Below are 6,177 nucleotides of genomic sequence, written 5' to 3'. Positions count from 1 at the left end.
CACAGATAGGGTTGCTTACGGAACTATAATTCATTTTTCACATTTCTGGAGGCTGAAAATCCAAGTTCAAGGTGCCTGCAGGTTTTGTTTCTTGAGACCTCTGGCTTACAGATGGCTGTGTCCTCCTGTCCTTTCACATGGTCTTTCTTCTCCATGTGGACACCTTTGGTATTCTTCTGTGTGTTCATAAGGACACCAGCAAGAGTAGATTAAGGCCTCCCCTAAGAACTCATTTTAGCTTAGCTACCTCTTTCAAGGCCCTATCTCCAAATAGAGTACATTCTCATGTAGTGGGGATTAAGACTTCAATCTATGAATTTTGGAAGAGTATAATTCAGCCTATAAGAAAGGCAGCATAACCAATAAACAAACACTGGCTAGCCTTTGGGTTTCTAAAAATCTGTTTTTTAAAAAAAGACTGCTTTTCAGGACAATCCATGTTAAAAAAGAAAGAGAAAACAATAAAACCACCAACTCCAGTCTTGCATTGGTCGACATTTTGTCAAAATGAGTCAGCCCATTTTGACTCTATGGGCTGATAATTTCCCAGCATTTCTGAGTTATGCAGATCTGGTGAGTATTGTATCTCAGAGGCAACCTAAAAGCCCTGATATAAGGGTATGGAGATGAAACACTGTCTTGCTGTGTTTGTATGGGGTCCTCAGTGCTGGCAAATGTGAAAGAGGTTGAGATATGAGAATTATTAGAGCTCAGGAACTCTGGGCTGCAGTGTGTTACACCCATCAGGTGTCAACATTCAAATGATAATAAGTACGTGAGCAGGAAAGTTCCCAAAGGGTAGGTAGGAGGCATATGAGTTTGGGTTGCCAGACATAGTCTCTTCAGACTTAATCTAAGTCTTGACTTTCTTTTCTATAAAATAATGATTATACCAGATAAAGCATGCAAAATACATAGCCTGAAGCCTGGACTTGAACTATATTGAATAAAAATAAGCTACCTTTATTGCAAAAATCTTTAATCCATTAAATGGCAAGAGTTATTTGTTAGGTTAGCAATTATATCTGCAAGGTACCAAGTAAAGTGTTTCGAATATTGTTGAAGCTAAATAACTAATTGTTAATACTGTCATTACCATTTTTATCTTTGTTTTTATTAAACTCTACATATATAAAGTCAGAGGATGGCAGAAAGGACAGGGGTAAATTTTTTAAAGCATTTTTGGGAAAAAAATATCAGCAATATTGTGGCTCCTTTTAAGATTGATGATATGATATTTTCTACTTAAGTTAAGCCAAAATAGGTAAGTTAAATGCAACCAGATGTACAGGGTTTCTGGCAAAGCATAAGTTGCCACTAACATCTAATGCACACTCTGGCTTCCAAAGGATTTTTGAGTGTGGTTATTAATATCATCATGATATTTACATGGCATTCAAGGTCTGGCCTAAAGGAATATAAGAAATGAGGCAGAGAAACCTTATCATGGAGTCCCAGACATGGATAAATGCCGTGTAGGAAGCTCTTATGTAAAAAGAAATTGCAGTACTGATCCTCCTGCGTAGCATTATGTGGCTTACTAAAAAGAGATTGTTTCAATATACCCAGCTGTCTATTAAACAGCTTTTATCTTCTGAAGGCTGTTTAGAGTATTTTGTAAAACAATCCAGAAAACATTGAGAAATAGTCTCTGCACTATTTACTTGACATATGGAGATACAGCTGTTTAAAATAGTTGTTAAAAACAATCAAACACATGTATACCATTCAGCTAAGGTAGAAAGATGAAGCAAAAATACCTGGTGAAAAATGGAGGAAATGGAATAGCATTGCACAACTAGGAAAGAGGGAGCACCTCTGGAAACATGCTTTCTTTTATTTGGAATGACACAGATATATAATATAATGATATAAGATATAACATATATAGTATAATTTGTGTATATATATATATATACTACATGGTAGACATAGTTTAAGTACAAGCAAGTTACTAAAACAGTGATCCTCAGAAAAATAAAACAGCCCAGAATTACTTTACTAAAATATGTAATTTTAATCAAAAAAAAAATCAAGCATGAAAATAAATAGGAAAGTCTGACAAAATCATAGCAAAATAGCAATAGTAACCAACAAATACTAACTTTAACTTAGCCCAGATATTGAATTTAACTGAAACTGATTTTAAAGCTGCTAACATATTTTCAAAACATTAACAAACAAACATATTCAAATAATTAAAGAAAAGTGTATCAACAATGACCTATTGTATTTTTTTTATATTTCAGATTAATATGAGGGTACCAATAATTAAGAACACTGTTTGAGTTTGTTAGGTAGAGTTGAACTTATAATTGTGTCCCTTGCCCAGAAGGTGTGCCATCTACCCTTACGTTGTACCTGTTAGTTGGGAGCACAGTAATTCCCCTCCCATCTCCTGTTTGCTCCCCTCCTTCCCCCCTACCCCTATTTGAGTTTGTGTTTTTCTCTTGTGTGGGCATGTATTTTGGAAACATGCTTTCTTTTTTTGTTTTTTGAGACAGACTCTCACTATGTCGCCCTGGGTAGATGCCGTGGTGTCACAGCTTACAGCAACCTTAAACTCTTGGGCTTAAGCAGTTCTTTTGCTTCAGCCTCCGAAGTAACTGGGACTACAGGCACCTGCCACAAGGCCCAGCTACTTTTTTTTTTGGTTGTAGTTATCATTGTTCAGCAGGCCTGGGCTGGTTCTAACCCTCCATCTCTGGTGTATGTGGCTGGCACTCTAGCTGCTGAGCTACAGGCTCTGAGACAAAACATGCTTTCTAAACAAACTCCATTCAGCAAAGTTTCCCAAGATTTTTATATCTTTTTAGAAGAAATTTAAGTTTTTCTTATGGAGCAGAGTAGGGAGATAAAAAGCTTCTTGAATGTAAGAGGAAAAAATGAGAGAGGCATTTCATAAACCTTAAAGTAAGGCTAGTTTCTTTGAAGAAATTTCCATTATGATAAAGAAAATTCAAGACAATTATTTAGAGTGGGTGTTGCCTTGAAAAGAGTTGGCTGTCAAAACAACAATTATTCAACAGATGGAAACTATGGAAAAGTTTTGAAATCTCTTTTATGACATGTCGATTATTTCCCATGGAAGATGCTCTGACATTTTGAATAGGAGCGCTTATTAAGATTGAGGATCTAAAAATAATTCCCATTTCTTTTTATTTAATTTTACCCCATTTTTGCCATTTATGCCATTTGATTACTTTATCTTCATTATTAAAGATATATTTATTTTTTCTTTTGAGACAGAGTCTCACATTTTTTACCCTCAGTGGAGTAAGTATCAACCTCAAACTCTTGGGTTCAAACAATTGTCTTGCCTCAGCCTCCTGAGGAGCTGGGACTACAGGCATCTGCCACAATGCTCAGCTATTTTTAGAGACAGGGTCTCACTCTGGCTTGGGCTGGTCTCTAACTCCTGAGCTCAGGTAATCCACCCACCTCCACCTCCCAGAGTACTAGGATTACATGTGTGAGCCACTGAGCCCATCTTAAAGGTCGATTTTTGATGGTAAAGGCACACCTTAAAGTCTCTCAACCTATACCTTGAACTATGGTCATTATAGCATGTTTATTTATTTTTATTTATTTATTTTTTTTGCAATTTTGGCTGGGGCAGGGTTTGCCTGCCCCCTCTGGCATATGGGACCTGCGGCCTACTCCGTTGAGCCACAGGCGCTGCCCGCAAGTTTATTTTTTATTCCTTTATGTATCATAAATAAATAAATTAATAAATAAACTTATTTATAGGATAGTCTCAACTCTATGGCCATATTTAAATTCCATATTGATAAAACTACCTTACTAATGTTGACAGAGTAAATCTGGAGAGGGTAATTAATTTCTCCAGAGAATTTCAAATTGACTTGCTATTTATTAAATTATATTTAGTTGCATTATAATATGCAATCAGCATATATGCTATTGAGATTTTATAACTTTTCAGAATGAAATGCAATCTTCCTAACATTGCACAATTCAATATTTTAAACATTTATTCATGATTTTCTGAAATTGTTATTCTGAAATCATACAATGTCATATAAAACAATATGAATAGGAGACATATGGAATAAAGATTCACGGTTATTTCATGTGATGGGTAGCTGTTTTATGTTAATTATCTTTTCAATTCTCAATTAATAGCTATTAATAGGCCTATTTTATAGATACAGAAACCAAAGCTAAGTAGCAAGTAGTGTGCCTTTTAATCTGTTACGTTGATAAAAGATAATTTTTAGCCATGTTTAATTGTTCCATTTGGGATTTTTTGACTATCGTTTAAAATGTATTTATCAATAGGTACTTTATGCTAATATTGCATAAAACAAATAAGTACATTTTCTGTCCCCTAAATTACCTCAAGAAGTACATTTCACAAATTATCAAACAACGTTGTCACTGAAAGTAGAATTTAAATATACCACATGGGGCAAAACAATGGTGCTCATTTAATATTATTCCTTAGATTTATTTATTTAGATCTCATATTTTTGATCTAAGTATTTTTAAAATATGCATTAAGAAATTTCTTTTAAATTGCAAAGGAAACAGGGCAGGTTTTAAGCATTATGCTCTAAATAAACAAGAAACAATAAACAAGAAAAATATATTTATAATTCGATGAGAAAAATCTGTGACTCCATAGATTCTGTTTCTCTTCTTTTCCTGAAATGTTTATTCACTAATTGGCACAATAGACTCCCATCAGGAGACTTTGCCAAGAAATATGTTGACTATAAACTCATCAGGGTGAAGTTGAGAAGTAAAAGAAATAAATTTTGATATAAAAAAGTATTTTTCAAAAACACTTTAAAAATCTTTGAGCATTCCTAAAGATTTGTTATCCTACTACTTTGTAATCCTATTTGGCTAGATAATTTGGACTTCTTTAATTTTTCCCCATAGTTAGCACCATATTAAAAAATCAGGTGTTTGCTGGACTAGGATCTTTAATTTTGTTATTCCACTACACATAGTTTTGAATAACAGGGTAAATTCAAATAATGAAATTGGTCTTTAGATTGCATCACAGACTATTTTTTAGAGAGAAAAAAAAAGAGAGAGAGGGAAGAAGTGAGTTCCTCATTAAAAAAATAGAAATGAGGATGTGATGCTCAGAATTTCAAGTCAAAACTTATGCAAGATTTAAGAGTTGGGAATTTACTAAATTTTATACACTTTGGATCACAGAAAATGAAGACTTGATTTCTCATAAATAAAAATAATCAACATCCCTAACCATTTCATTACTGGCTACTGCACACATCTTTTTTTTTTTTTTTTTTTTTTAATTTATTTAGCCTCTGGAATACTTGTTTCCAACATCACAGAAATTTTAAAACCTTAGGAAATCCTAAGATGTATTTCTAAATCAGAAATCCCTAATCCAGTTGTTAAGCTTTTGAGGGCAAAGATTCACTGTGATCGTTTTAGGACTTCTCTTAAACGATGCTGCATTCTATAAAGCAGGATTACAGCAAATACCTGTGAAAGTTCAACTTTTGTTTTCCATCCTTCAGAGACATACATAAAGCAGATGACTTGATTTTTACTACACCTCTGTTAAATAGATATTATTCTCATTTAAGAAATGCAAAATCATATCCAGGCGTTGTGGTGGGCACCTGTAGTCCCAGGTACTTGGGAGGCTGAGGCAAGAGAATCGCTTAAGCCCCAAGAGTTGGAGATTACTATGAGCTGTGACACCATGGCACTCTACCAAGGGCAACATAGTGAGACTCTGCGAAAGAAAGAAAGAGATAGAGAGAAAGAAAGGAAAGAAGGCAGGCAAAATAGGATGCTTGAGAAGGCTAAGTGTCTTATGTGAAGTCAGATGTCCTCAACTTGAAGGAGGAGACATGAGCTGGATTCTGTCTGATTCCAAAGTCCATGCTACAAGCACTATGCTTAAATGTTGTCTACTGCAGGGTAGGCCAGAAATGGGTCCCAGTTTGACTTGACTTGACTTGACATATGTAGGCATGTTTTCTAAACTTGAGATGTAAGTATTCCTCAAAATTAAGAAACATTAGGTTCAGAACTAATTAGTGGTTAATTTTTGTAATATATGGGTATATAGCTTGGAAACGTGAATCTACAGTCCAAGCAGATCAGTGGCTGCCTGTGGATGGGGGGAGCATGGTGTCAGTGTGATGTTCACTTGAGGGTTATGGG

The sequence above is a fragment of the Nycticebus coucang genome, chromosome 9 (assembly GCF_027406575.1).
Source record: "Nycticebus coucang isolate mNycCou1 chromosome 9, mNycCou1.pri, whole genome shotgun sequence".
NCBI lineage: Eukaryota > Metazoa > Chordata > Mammalia > Primates > Lorisidae > Nycticebus > Nycticebus coucang.
Note: the sequence above shows the minus strand (reverse complement) of the source record.